Source organism: Lactuca virosa, chromosome 3 (genome assembly GCF_052849685.1).
Source record: "Lactuca virosa cultivar CGN04683 chromosome 3, Lactuca_virosa_CGN04683_v6, whole genome shotgun sequence".
NCBI classification, from domain to species: Eukaryota; Viridiplantae; Streptophyta; class Magnoliopsida; order Asterales; family Asteraceae; genus Lactuca; species Lactuca virosa.
The window spans coordinates 101,821,588-101,836,468 of NC_136428.1; the positions used below are offsets into that span (position 1 = coordinate 101,821,588).

The window sequence follows — 14,881 nt, forward strand, 5'->3', positions numbered from 1 at the left end:
TGTGAGACATCATGGATCGTGTCCCATATGCTTCGGGTATTGGATCGATCACATGTGCTACAATATCTATCCGTTCTAAATTTTTCAATAATGCCTAGAGCATTAAGAGGGAAAAAGGAATAGATCCGGATATGACTGAAATGATTAAGCAATTGTCGATAACAATCTGAGGTTTACCTAAGATTGGTTTCTTATGGACAGTTGGAAGTATGATGCTAAATTTTGGAAAGGGCCATATTGACATATTCTGAAAAGATGTAGCTCTTGTTCAGAAGTGATAGTCAAAATGGGAACATGGAAATGTTTTCCATATTGGGAGTTGGATTTTAAGAATCTATGAGAAATTTAGAAACTTTTATGCAAGAACAATATTCAAAGGAATGTACTTTGAATGTGAGACTTCGTTTCCATGGAATTGATCTCCTCTGGAATACTTTGTAATGTCTGTTGCCAGGTCTTTGTGACTTTCGTGTATAGTCATTGCAAGAAGATCAATGCGTATGAGTTTAAAATCTAACAGATTACAGTAAATGACAAGAATTTGTGTTGGAATAATATTCCTTAATGATCAAAAGATTCAAGCAGAAAAGCAATAAAGAACACAATAAAGAACACAAGAATGATTTAAACGATGTTGAATGATTAAACTGTAACACCCCAGAAGAGCTCGATGAAGAACTTCGACTGTAGATGTGTTTAGGGTTACAATGCAATCAATGATTATCAAAAGACTTACGTAACTAAGGCATACATGCATGCACTATTTATAGCATAACCCTAATCTATAATCATGGATGGACAGGCCCAAACCGGACATACAAAAGAATGTCCCATGACGCAACACATAATACCCAACAATCTCCCCCTTTGTGTCAATGGAGCCGAAAGCTCACTTCGGTTGATCTGCAGCAGACTTCTTGATTGTCTTAAACACGCTCGGTATGATGGCCAAAAGAGTTTGTCTGAAAGTAATATACCACCGGAGCATGTCTGTGAAGTTCTTCTTATCCGAATCGGAATTCTCCTTGCACCGATGAATGATATTAATGATATGTTCAAGGCAGTCGGTTGAGAACAAGTGTTTGTTAACAAGAGCGAATAAGAACCTTTTGCCTTTGGCTCTAGTAAACATAACTGTGAGGTGAGCAGAATCAATTTGACCGAGAGTCATTTTGTTGACATCTCCTGGCTTTGTAGTAGGCTTCACCATTGGTTTCTTCCTCAAGACACTTGCCACTTCTTGATCCATCTTCGCAACTTCGTGGATATAGGAAGCTAACATCCTTTTAAGATGGCCTAAGATTGGTTCATACTCCTTCGCATTAGTGAGAAAAATGTTGAAGAGTAGAATCCAACCATGAGGATTCAGATTAGGAAGGTCTGCCAGGGAAATGATAGAAACCAAGTTATCCGAAACCTTGGTTTATCCTGAAAGAGACATTAACAAACTTCCATGCAAGCGATGGTTTCAGCACCTTGATTGTAGTAATCTTATGTGCACTCCAGGTCAGATACTGAGGCTGACCGAACTTGAGATAAAAATCAATGAGTTCACGGTCGACCTGAGGATGGGGCGAAGGGACTTCAACTGTCGGCTCAAAACAATGGAAAACAAATGCCTTTCAAGTAATATGCATGTCGAACTGCGAATCCCTTCTATTCTCACAATCAAAAGAGGTTACAGGCTCCAGCCAGTAGGTGCTTGGAAACTCTATAGCTTCTTTGATCAGTGTTTCCCTAGTCCAAGAAGGGAACAACGTCTTCTTGCAACTCAGTGCATCATCCTCTTGTTTCTTCTTTCTTTCTCTGTCTTCATCTTCCTTAGCGACATGAAGAGTTTCATCTAACCCCTTATCCCTTTTCTTGCGTTTGAGGGCATCAGCGATAGTCTCTTCTTCATCATCACTATCATCAGCAGAAACACCATTCTTCAGTTCTTTATCACCAGAACCCGAAGCTACATTATCCTGCAGTTCGGTTTTGATGATGACCTTCGGTTGTGACTTACCTTCTCCCCTTTGTTGCGGAAGAACAATTCTCTCTGAAACACCCTTCATTTCTCTTAAGAGTTCGATTGCTGGAAGGAGTTTGGAGGTCAAATGATTTAGAGTGGTAAGTGTAAGAATGGGATCATGAGCCTGAAACACATTGTGCAACTGAGAAAGAACATCCCCAACACAACTGCGAAAAACTGCTCGTTCGGTTTTTAATAAAGAAATCTCTCATTCTGCCTTGGCAAGTTCTGCTTGCTGTACTTCATATAAAGCAGTCTGGTGAGCAAGATCATTTCGAAGTTGCCTTTCCACCTGGAAATCAGCATTAAGCTTTTCTAACCGAGAGTCAACAGATGCCAGAAAGGTTTTATTATCAGTAAAGACATCAGAGCGTAGAGTCCCGAACTTGGCTTGTTCCACTTGAAGTAACTGAGATAGGGAAGCAACTGACGCAGTTACCTTTGCAGCGTTCGTCTCAGCATGACCCTTGAGAGAGTCAATAAAGACCTTGGAGTCTTGAATGAGTTCTTTAATATCAGCTGTGGCTCGTTTGCACAGAGAAGTAGAGTCATCTACAGCATTCGTAGATTTATCAATGGATTCATTATTTGGTGCAGGGCTGTATCCATGAAGGCTTTCAGAACGGCATCATTGTACTTATTTGTGGAATCGATCAGTGTATCAAGCTTTTCATTAACATTGTCGAGTTGTTGCTTGGTCACCGGAGTGGCCTCATCGTCATCACTTGGAAGTCTGTACGGGCTAAAGAAGTGGAATCAAATTCGAAATCAGCGCCTCCAAGAACAGCACCAGACTCACTGGAAGCAGTTGGGGAAACAGGCTCAGGAGTGACTTTAGGAGGTTCTTCAGTGTTCGCCCCAACAATCAGATGTGTTGACGTTAACTGAAGAATCGGTTGTGGTGGTAATGATGGGTATAGAGGTGATAGTTGCGTCGGTCGTTTGGGAAATAATGGGAGGTGGAAGAGGAGAAGTAGAGATTGGGATTGTGCATACAGGTGGTGTTGGAGCAATGGTACAAGTAGGTTGTGATGAAGTTGGGAGTGGAGAAGCAACCGAAGCCTGAACTGTTGTCTTTGGTGGAGATGGTGGAGGTGTAGGAATAGAATCATTGATATTTTCCACCTGAGTTGGAGACCGAGGATGTGTATTACCCCTAGGAGAACCTTCATGCTGTTCGTCCTCTTCCTCTCCATGAGAAGGAGTTTGTTTTCTGCGAGCCATTTTCTTTACTTTCTTGGGAACAGAGGAATCACCTTTGTCAGTTTTCCTTTTCTTGGACTTAGCGGGTTTGGAAGAGGTAGCTTTAGTGTCTTCTTTCTTAAGAATGGCTTTCTTCCCTCATTTGGCAGGTTTCTCAACCTCTTCTAAGGCTGCTTGCATCTCAGGAGTCAATGTTCGCGGAGTCTTTGGAGGAAGCAACTTGTATTCAGAGATAAGTCTACTTTCCTGAGAAACAGACCGGTACATGGTTTCCGGAATAGAACCATCGTGTGAAAACTTGGTTGGATCAGTCACGATTATCTTTTTGGTATGGAAGGAGGAGACAGAGGAGAGTAGTGAATGCTTCATGACTGGAATCTTGAGAGAGGTGATGGCCCTTTGAGCGACAATGGTCCAAAAACGACCACATGAGATTTCAGAATGCTTGGTAGAGGAATTCAAACTTTGCACCAGCTGAGACCAGATTAAGGAACCATAGTCTAAGTTGATTCCATTGTAAAGTCCGTACATAATGGTCATGAAAGCCTTGTTTGAACCATCTGATCCGCCTACCCGCTCGGCTAATCCCCTGTGAAGAAGAGTGAGCAGCCCATTCCATTGAGGGGGTAAACAAGATTTCTTGAATTTGGTGAAGGTGGTGAGCACCTCAGTGTAGCCCATCTCATAGAACATCGAGAACAGTTGAGTCGTAGTAATGAAGTCTGGGGAGATGACTGAGGCGTCTACTGCAAGCCCTAGTAGAGAGCAAAATCGTCCTTTTGAAATAGAAGCCTTGTTAGTATGAATCTGAAAGAAGATTCTCTCTTTGTTCTTGTCATAGGTTGCAGTGGAATAAACTTGAGACAGCAATGACATTGGAACAAATTCCACTTGTGTGAGAGCAATTACAAGAGGGGAGTATTTGAGACATTCGACGACTTGAAGCATGTACGAATCATACAGGAACGGATTCATTTGAATGATCATGTTCTGATTAGATTTAATCACGAGTAAAGAAGATGAAGCTGTCTGATCTTGAAGAGATGAAGAATCCGCCATTGTTGATGGGAAGAAGATGAACAGTAGAATTTCGTCTGTTATATCTAAGAGAGTGGTGAGGCAGGTAAGAAGGTGCAATAGTGTAACAAATCCTTTATATACGGTTCCCAGGAGAGAGAAAAAGTATATTTTTGTAATGATGATTCGATCTCTGAAAAAACGCCTGGAAAGTAGGGATTTGACAGCTTGGTTTCCCCAGATAGACGTCATCAGGCGTGGTATTAGGATCCGTTTCAAATTCACGCGCTCAGTTTTGAACTTATCCATAAACACGTTTCAACTTGTTATCCGATCAACTACCCCATCCCTTTATTCACTCGCTTCACAGAGTACAACGATCGCTTCCTTAAAACAGTGAAATCCAAACCAATTCATAAGCATTACGTACAAGAATGTTGGAAAATCATGAAGATTTTCATGCAATAGGGTGCCAAAGAAAAAGAAATAAAACAATATGTGTATGAGATGTGAGTGATGTCAAATAAGACATGAAGCAATTGATCTCGGGCACGAATCTCTACCTTCAAGGTCAAGAGAGACCTGAAGTGCTTGTTTGGTTTCTCGTTAGAATACGATCAAATGTCTGTTAAGAAACATTGAAAGGCATATTTTCATACATAGGCTCTAGTGGGTGGCTAAAATTCAACCGAACTTTGATACTCAACATAAGACCGAAAGTTGGTCGAAATACTTGTGAGACCGATGTGATCTGTTGAACAAGTAGGTTGGATAAACTTTGCAGTGACAAATGATATTATATAAATCTCAATAAAAACAAAAACAAACTGGATCTTTTTGGGAAGAAATGCCTTGGTGTTAGTCAATTTCATAAAAGACCGCTAAAAAACAAAATGAGATTTCGTTAGGTAACAAGTGAGAGCTTGAATTTGAAGATTCACCGTCAATTCATTGTTGGTGTTGGATTGTGGGTTTCACTCAGCACGTGGTGTACGTATCTGAGATCATAAACACATATTTTGTGCAACCATTAACCTCAGTGGTAAAATCTGAGAGTCTCAAGGGTTACAATGATGAACCGAAAGTTGATGGAGAGTGTAAAGGAGGTGGTTTAGGAACCGAAAATACCTCTGCTATATAATCGTGTCAAAGCAGAAAACTCTTCACTCATTTGAGAAGAGTAAGGTAGCTCTTGACTAGAGTGAATTAACTAGCCTGGTTGGGAAGAAAGGATAGGTATAAATCGATTCATTAAGGCCTTGCTCTTAGTCTTAGAGGCTTCGGTCGACATGCACCAGCATGCTTCTAGGGACCCTTAACTAGTTCATAGGAAAAGAATCATACCTGCCTTAGCTCCAAATTATGTTGCACTGAAATACTTGGGACCTAATTAAAAAGAAAAAGCAAACAAGCAAACCATACAAACAAAACAAAGGAAACTAAAGAAAACGTTTAGAAAAAAAATGTTTTTGGATTGTTGAAATTTTTCTGAAAGAAAAATAAATAAATAAATAAACAGAAAAAGAAACAAACAAAACAACAAAACAAAAAAAAATAAAAAAAATTGAAAGAGAAACTTGTGAAAGAAGAAAGAAAAAAAATAGAAAAAATTTACAGCCGAAATTAAACCTAAAAAGAAAGAAGCGAAATAAGTCGAGCGATCGGTTTATTTCGGTTCCTTCAAGTTCCGGAGCCGAAATAGACCAAGCGATCGGCTCATTTTGGTTCCCGAAAATTATGGAGCCGAAATAGACCGAGCGATCGGTTCATTTCGGTTCCTTCAAATTCCGGAGCCGAAATAGACCGAGCATTTGCTCAATTTCGCTTGTCTAATTTTAGAGAGAGATTTTAGGATTCGGCATGGACTCTGCTTCCATCATTCCCAAACCTTGTAAAATTTTGTTGAAGCTTACTTCAGGTAAGGCTTTAGTGAAGATGTCCGCCAATTGATCAGAGGACCGAACGAAATGTACTTCCACGTTCCCATCTTCTACATGGTCCTTGATGAAATGGTATCTCAGCGCAATATGTTTTGTTTTTGAATGTTGGACTGGATTGTGGCATATTCTTTTCGCACTTTCTGAGTCACAATAGAGAGGTATTTTCTTCATACTTAGCCCGTAGTCTCTTAGTTGGCTTTGTATCCATATCACTTGTGATGTACATGAGGCAGCAACAATATACTCAGCTTCGGCTGTTGAGAGAGACACACAGGTTTGCTTCTTGGATTTCCAGCTATCTAGTTTACCATCAAGGAACTGACATCCGCCAGTTGTGCTCTTTCTATCATTACCGCATCCACCCAGATTAGCATTAGAAAAGGCTTGAATAAAGAACCCTGATTTTGCTGGATACCAGAGACCGAGCGATGAGGTTTGCTTTAAATAGCGAAAAATATTTTTCACTGCCACCATGTGAGGTTCTCTTGGATTAGCTTGAAACCTGGCACAATAACAGACAGAAAACATGATATCTGGTCGACTAGCAGTTAGATACATGAGAGATCCTATCATTTGACGATAGAGAGTCATGTCAACAGCAGGCTTTTCCAAAGATGATGTTAACTTAGTGCCAAACGCCATGGGAACCTTCACCTTTGAGTCTCCCTTCATACCAAATTTTTCCAAAAGATTCTTTGTGTAGGCCTCTTGGTTAATAAAAATACCTTCCGGTCCCTGTCTTATATTTAACCCAAGAAAAAAGTTAATTGGACCCATTGCGCTCATTTCAAATTTAGTCTCCATCAGCTTCCTGAATTCAACTGTTAAGCTTGGATTCGTGGAGCCGAAGATGATATCATCGACATAAATCTGAACGATCATAAGATGTTCGCCTTCTTTCTTGCGCAAGAAGGTTGGGTCAACCGAACCTTGCTTGAATTTTGACATTTTAAGAAAACGAGTTAATGTTTCATACCAGGCCCTTGGTGCTTGCTTCAGTCCATACACAACTTTATCCAATACATAGCAATGATCAGGATATTTCTCATTCACGAACCCTGGTGGTTGTTCCACATACACTGTTTCTTCTAGTTCTCCATTAAGGAAGGCACATTTTACATCCATTTGAAAAACTTCGAAGTTTTTATGAGCAGCATATGTTATAAATATTCGAACCGATTCCAATCTGGCTATAGGAGCAAAGGTCTCCTCATAGTCTATTCCTTCTTCTTGGCAATATCCCTTTACCACCAGCCGAGCCTTATTCCTAATAACATTGCCTTTTTTATCCATCTTGTTCCTGAAGACCCACTTCAATCCAACGACGGAAGCATCCTTTGGTGTGGGAATTAATCTCCAAACTCGATTGCGTTCAAACTCATGGAGTTCATCTTGCATTGCCAGTACCGAATCAGCATGATCAAGTGCCGTGTTGACTGTCTTTGGTTCGATTTTAGAGACAAACGAATTAAACATACAGAATTCAACGTGAGAGAATAATGCAGTTTGCTTCGCTTTCAATTGAGACCGTGTGAGAACCCGTTCGAATGGTTCACCCGTTATCTGTGTTTTGGGATGATCCTTAGTCCATTTTGTTATAGGAGGGTAGTTCGGGTCATAGACAGGATCCAACTCTGCATTTACCTCTTCTTCGAATTCTGATCGATCATCTTCGTCATTTGAATTTTCATTCTCCCCCTCAAATGGCGAAGTGTGTACCTTGTCAGGTTCAGGAACCTCCCCCTCGGTTGGAATTGGATTCTCCTCCTCGGTCGAAGGTGGATTATCCTCCTCGGTTGGAGTTGTATGAGACATAGAAGAACCCTCCCCCTCAAAAGTTGAGCTGTTATTTGGAGGGTTAATAGAGGTTCGATCATCCGTTGGTTCTGAAGGATCCTTTACCATATCTTTCGCAGCCTCTTCAATGATCTTTTTCAGATGGTCGATTTTGTTGTCTGCTGCATTCGCGTCTGAGTGTATAGTTTTTTCTGGTTCATCAAATAGCCTCATATATTCTTCAAACAAATTGGAAATAGGAACTGAGACTTGTCCTGTTTCAGGAAATATTTCCCCCATGGCACTTTCGCTTGCTAAAGCTTTCTTTATGTAGGAGTCATCAAAGGTTACGTAATAGGTTTCTTCAATACGTTTGGAGTGTTTATTCAAAACCCTATAAGCCTTTGAAGTGAGTGAATAACCCAGAAAGATTCCCTCATCCGCTTTAACATCGAACTTGTTGCGGTTCTCTTTCGAGTTAAAAATGAAGCATCTGGAACCGAACACGTGAAACAACCTGACGTTGGGCTTTCGGTTGTTTAGAATCTCATACGGAGTAATTGAAAATCGCTTGCTAAGTAAGGATATGTTTTGAGTATAACAAGCAGTAGCGACAGCATCAGCCCAGAAGTATAATGGGAGAGAAGCGAAGCTTAGCATGGTTCTGGCTGCTTCACATAAGGCACGGTTCCGTCTTTCAACGATTCCATTCTGTTGTGGAGTATAGGGAGCAGAGAAGTTATGAGATACTCCCTTGTCGGCCAGAAAGTCTTCAAACTCTTTATTCTTGAATTCAAGCCCATTGTCGCTTCTGATGTTCCTTACCACCTTTCGCAACTGCAATTCCACTTGCTTGATAAACATATTTAGCTTGGGAGTCGCTTATGATTTCTATTTAAGAAAGTAAACCCAGGTGAAACGTGAAAAATCATCTACAATGACAAGTATGAACTTACTACCACCGATGCTTTCGATAGCCGAAGGTCCACATAAATCAATATGCAGAAGTTGAAGAGTTTCAATGATTTTGGTATTGATACGCGTAGGATGTCTCTTTCGGCTTTGTTTGCCCTTTTCACAAGCTGCACATAGGTGTTCCTTGTCAAATTTGAGAAGAGGGAGACCTCGAACATGATCACCAAGCACTAACTTATTTATGTCTTTGAAGTTTAGGTGCGATAGTCGTCGGTGCCATAACCAGCTTTCATCATAATTAGCTTTGGACAGTAGAAAAATAACTGGTTGTCCTTTAATTGGACTGATGTTTAGGGGGTACATTTCTCCCTTTCGTTCAGATTTTAACAAGACTCTTTTGGATTGTTTTTCGATAATTTATGATCCTTCATCATCAATAAGACTTTCAGCCCGGTACCCACAACCAATTGAGATACACTTATAAGGTTGTGCTGCAATCCTTCCACGTACGCCACTTTTCGAATTGTAAACTCTCTGTTGGTTACCATCCCATATCCTTTGATTGTTCCATAAGAATTGTTGCCATACTTCACACATCCTCCATCCTTAAGGGACCGAAACTCCCTTAGCTCTTCCTTTCTCCCTGTCATGTTACGTGAGAAGCCACTGTCTATGTACCATTCATCATCGAACTGCTCGTCACTTATAACCTGCAAATTTAAGCAGATTTAGGAACCCAAAGTCTCTTGGGCCCTGGTGATTTTTTCACAGAAAAAGGAACAGCAACAGTAACATCGACAAGATAAGTTCTTTTTATTAGAGTCGTTTCGTCTTTTCTTTTGATGGTATATACTTTTATTTTATTTTTATCTTGTTTAAATTGCAATGTACCAGAAGGTGTTTTGTCAGTTGGAATATTCTTGTGATTTCTAGGTTTAGCTTTCTTTTTATTATTATTATTGGCGTCAGTATTAGAATCAAGCTTTCCCTTCCCTTTAACATCCTTTGTTGAGTAAGGTTTCTGTTGTGAAGAACCGAAACTTGACCTTCGGTTCTCAGTTTTGGTGTTGGGACCGAACCATGATGTTCGGTTCTGAACTCTGTTGTTGAAAACGAAACTGGATGTTCGGTTTTGTCCTGTGGAGTCCAAACAGAAATTGGATGTTTGGTTTTGTGCTTTTGAATAGTAAGAGATGGGACTGAAATTTTTCTTTCTTTTGATCTCTGGTTTGTCATTTTCTTCAGCATCTGCTTCTCTCTTCGAGGGAACATGGTTAGGGTTTTGAGATTGCCAGAACCGTTTTCGCTCATTTAGATTTTTCATGTATCTCCGGTTTCTTTCCCGTTTTTGTTCAGCCAACTGCTGTTTAGATTTATGAATTTGAAGCTTGACTTTGGCTTCTCCTTTTGAGCTTCTGTTGTGTTGGAAGATACACTTGAAGCTTTCTTTGATTCTTCTGGTATCACATTGGTTCCACTTATGCTTGGTTTGTCAAAACTTGAGGGTTTGTTGATTGCTTCGGCAACATATCTACCCTTTACCCTCCATGAGGTTCGCTCTGATAGACCGACGGTCTCGTCTGCATTGTCGATAGGAGCGAACCAGAAATGATTATCACACCCTTCAGCATTGTCTTTGTCAACAAGGATTTTCAGTTCTGCTGTTTGTTTTCCAGTGACCCCTGTTACAGCATAATATCTGATTTGGCACGGTTTGAACTTTCTGGTAAACCACTGCCTTCTCTTTGAGTTTCTTTGACTTGTCCTTCGACAGACGTGCATATTTAACCGAATTTTCAGATATAATGGGTTTCTCTGTTTCTCTTTTCAAAAACTCAGAGCAATCGACTACATCTTCCACCGAAATTTCACTCATCTCACTCTCCTCATCAAATTCACACGTACTTTCTACATTAATTTTATGTTCGTTCATTAATTTGGCATTTAAGGATTCAAATGATTGTAAGGTTTTTGTCTTAATTTTCAACTTATCACTTTCATGTAAGAGCCTTTTAAGCATGCATTTGTGTTCCTTTGAGTCAATGAAAGATTCAATTTTGTCCAGACCAAATTTATAAGTGACAGAAGTCTCTTCTGAGGACATTATGGATTCACATTCAGCAATGACCTCATCCTCCTTAAGCTCAAGGAAGGGTAAGATCTTCCTATGAATCTTTTTCCCTATTTCACAATCTAAATGCAATTGAGTAATATTAGTATATAAACGTTTAGCAATTAAGCAAAAAATGTTTCTTTGTTTTAAAAACTTCAAATTGTCTCTCTGTAAATAGATAATCTCGTCCCTAGCCCTAATTAACTCCGTCTCCTTCAGCTCAATCCACATGCGTCTCTCCTCACTCTTCGATGACTCCCTACTGAGTTGGTCAGTTAGGTTAGAGTTCGTTAAGCGAGTTTGCATGATACTACTACTTAGATTAGTGAATTTAAATTTAAGCTCATTTAATTCTTCTTCATAATTTGTGACAAGAACTTTAAGAGATTCGAGGATGGATTGTACCTTTTTGATCAACCGATCGCAGTCGTTAATCCTTTCACTCATAGGCTTTGCTACAAAACACTTGTCCTCCTTCAAGTTCGGCTCCTTACTCTCGTCTTCTATTGGAACTCCTGCTGTCACCATCAAGCTTTTCCCAGCCAAACTGTTAACTTCCTCTCTCGCCACATATGCTATGCCATGTGAAGGCTTCCTTACTTCTTCATCCTCAGAGTCTGTTGACCAGACTTCAACGCCTCCAAATTCATCATCGACCACATTCTCCTGCACAATCAAGACGTTCATAGAGTTGTTGGTAGCCTTCTTTTTCTTTAGCTCTTCCAGCTTTCGTGTATGATAAGCCTCATTATCTTCACCATCCTTTTTCTCATCCATCTTTCGTAACATGCAATCTTTGGCAAAGTGGTTTTTGCCGTGACAGTAATTGCAATCATATCCAGAATCTCCTACTAACTTGCTTTCTTTCTTATCATCATCCTTTTGAGACGTTCTTCGATTCTTCTTTCACCTTCTCGGAGCTGTAACTCCTTCAGCTCAATCCACATGCGTCTCTCCTCACTCTTCGATGACTCCCTACTGAGTTGGTCAGTTAGGTTAGAGTTTGTTAAGCGAGTTTACATGATACTACTACTTAGATTAGTGAATTTAAATTTAAGCTCATTTAATTCTTCTTCATAATTTGTGACAAGAACTTTAAGAGATTCGAGGATGGATTGTACCTTTTTGATCAACCGATCGCAGTCGTTAATCCTTTCACTCATAGGCTTTGCTACAAAACACTTGTCCTCCTTCAAGTTCGGCTCCTTACTCTCGTCTTCTATTGGAACTCCTGCTGTCACCATCAAGCTTTTCCCAGCCAAACTGTTAACTTCCTCTCTCGCCACATATGCTATGCCATGTGAAGGCTTCCTTACTTCTTCATCCTCAGAGTCTGTTGACCAGACTTCAACGCCTCCAAATTCATCATCGACCACATTCTCCTGCACAATCAAGATGTTCATAGAGTTGTTGGTAGCCTTCTTTTTCTTTAGCTCTTCCAGCTTTCGTGTATGATAAGCCTCATTATCTTCACCATCCTTTTTCTCATCCATCTTTCGTAACATGCAATCTTTGGCAAAGTGGTTTTTGTCGTGATAGTAATTGCAATCATATCCAGAATCTCCTACTAACTTGCTTTCTTTCTTATCATCATCCTTTTGAGACGTTCTTCGATTCTTCTTTCACCTTCTCGGAGCTGTAACTCCCTTGCCAGTTTCGGTTCTTGTTGGTAGGGAATTTCCTTCTTGCAAACCTCTTAGGGTTGGAGATCATCATTGCATATTCTTCACCTGTAAGTTCACACTCAGACAAATCTGAGTCATCTTCTTCTTCTATCACATTCTTCCCTTTTTAGATGAGGGCTAAAGAGCCCATGCCAGACACGACCTTCGCTTCTTTTGTTATTGTGCTTTCATGGGATTTTATGATGCCCATTAGTTTTCCCAGCGAGTAAGATTTGAATTGTTCATGAGCCTTTACAGTTGAGACCACTGTCATCCACTCAGGTCTCAGGCCATTCATAAACGTGATTTTCTGTTCAATCTCCTTTCTTTCAATACCATGCTTCATCATCTTGCTGAGCAGATGATTGTAGCGATCAAGCGTCTGAAGAAGAGTCTCCTCAGGTTTTTGAGCAAAAGCACCGAACTCAGAGAGCAACAACGTTTGTATTGAGTGCTCCAGATCTTCGTCGGTCGAATACAGTCCTTTCAGCCTGTCCCATATCTCTTTCGCAGTAGTGCATGAACTAACCAGACGGAAGGTATTGGCTTGTAGGGAAAATCTGATCATCCTTAAAGCTTTGAGATTGCACAGTTGCTTTTCTTTTTCATCTTGTGGAATCTTTTCTACATCCACCAAAAGCTGATTGTACTCCTTTTGAGTCTTCACTGTCCTACTGGTTCCAGCATGAATGAACGGACCGATTGTGATAGCCTCCCGGATGAGATAACCATTATCTTCAGATCCAAACACATAATCTTCAAAGTGATGCGCCCATACTTCATAGTCTTGAGTGTAAAGAATGGGAACTCTTGTGGATGATCCAATGCTACTCGAGATGTTGATGGGATTGCTTTGAGAGTCTTCGTGTGACATGATGAACTTGTGCTCTGGATCTGCTAGAATCAGACTTGTAAACTAGAGATTAGGGTTTTATCAAACACTTGAGTTACCGTCGACAGGCAGAAGACGACCTTTATATATTTAATAAAAGCGGAAACCCTAATGAATTCTTCACACAGAAGGAATGCGTATGAGTAACACAGTCTCCTACTCTGATACCAATTGTTGGAATAATATTCCTTAATGATAGAAAGATTCAAGCAGAAAAGCAATAAAGAACACAATAAAGAACACAAGAATGATTTAAACGATGTTGAATGATTAAACTTTAACACCCTAGAACAGCTCGATGAAGAACTTCGACTTTAGAGGTGTTTAGGGTTACAATGCAATCAATGATTATCAAAAGACTTACGTAACTAAGGCATACATGCATGCACTATTTATAGCATAACCCTAATCTATAATCACGGATGGACAGGCCCAAACCGGACATACAAAAGAATGGCCCATGATGCAACACATAATACCCAACAATTTGATATTCCTACATTTACAGTAAGGATTTGGGATTGTGAAATGAGCATCATTGAAACCATGTTCAATTGATCTATTTCACAAAGTAAAGATCATAGACAAACATAGTTTGCATACTTGGAGTATTGCATAACTGTTGTTTAGAAAAACATAGTGTACATGGTTGGAGCATGGGACAACTATTGTTTTAATTCAAGTGTTAAGTTGATAAATCGAAACAGAATAATGTGTAATCAATATGGTGATGAATAAAAGGTGTTTTATTTAAATTCATAAGTCCTGAGACCATATTGGATTCAATTGTTCTTGTGTTTCACTTTGCATGTTTTGACTTCCATAATAACTAGGTTATTCCTTTCGAATGACTAAGTTATTCAAACTGTAACAACGTAAAATGTTAAAACAATTTTTCATTTTTCAAATAACATAAAACTCATTCAATATTCTCAAATTTTCAAGTTTAACAAATGTCATCACGGTAAAAACATATCCCAAGATCATAAAACAAATCTCCTGCCAGTGTGTACGGATCATGCCGGCGCCTTCCCGCGATCATCGCTAGTACCTGAAACACATAACACATACAACTGTAAGCATAAATGCTTAGTGAGTTCCCCAAAATACCACATACAACACATACGCCACTCATGGCCATAACTCTATGGGATCTTCCGATCCATGTGTCTCTGGGGACTTCCGTCCCAACTCTGGTAGACCTTCCGGCCCTACCCGTATGACCTTCCGGTCCTCATCATCTTGACCTTCCGGTCCATACACTGTTGACCTTCCTGTCCATATCATGGTACTCATAACATAGCATAACACACATATATCATATAGCAACACATATCACATACTCCG

The 14,881-nt window shown here is 39.9% G+C and overlaps 1 pseudogene; it reads right to left on the reverse strand.

Annotated features, from left to right (window-relative positions):
- Window positions 1-5,686: 5,686 nt before the first annotated feature.
- Window positions 5,687-9,083, reverse strand: LOC145163884 (uncharacterized; annotated as a pseudogene).
- Window positions 9,084-14,881: the final 5,798 nt, after the last annotated feature.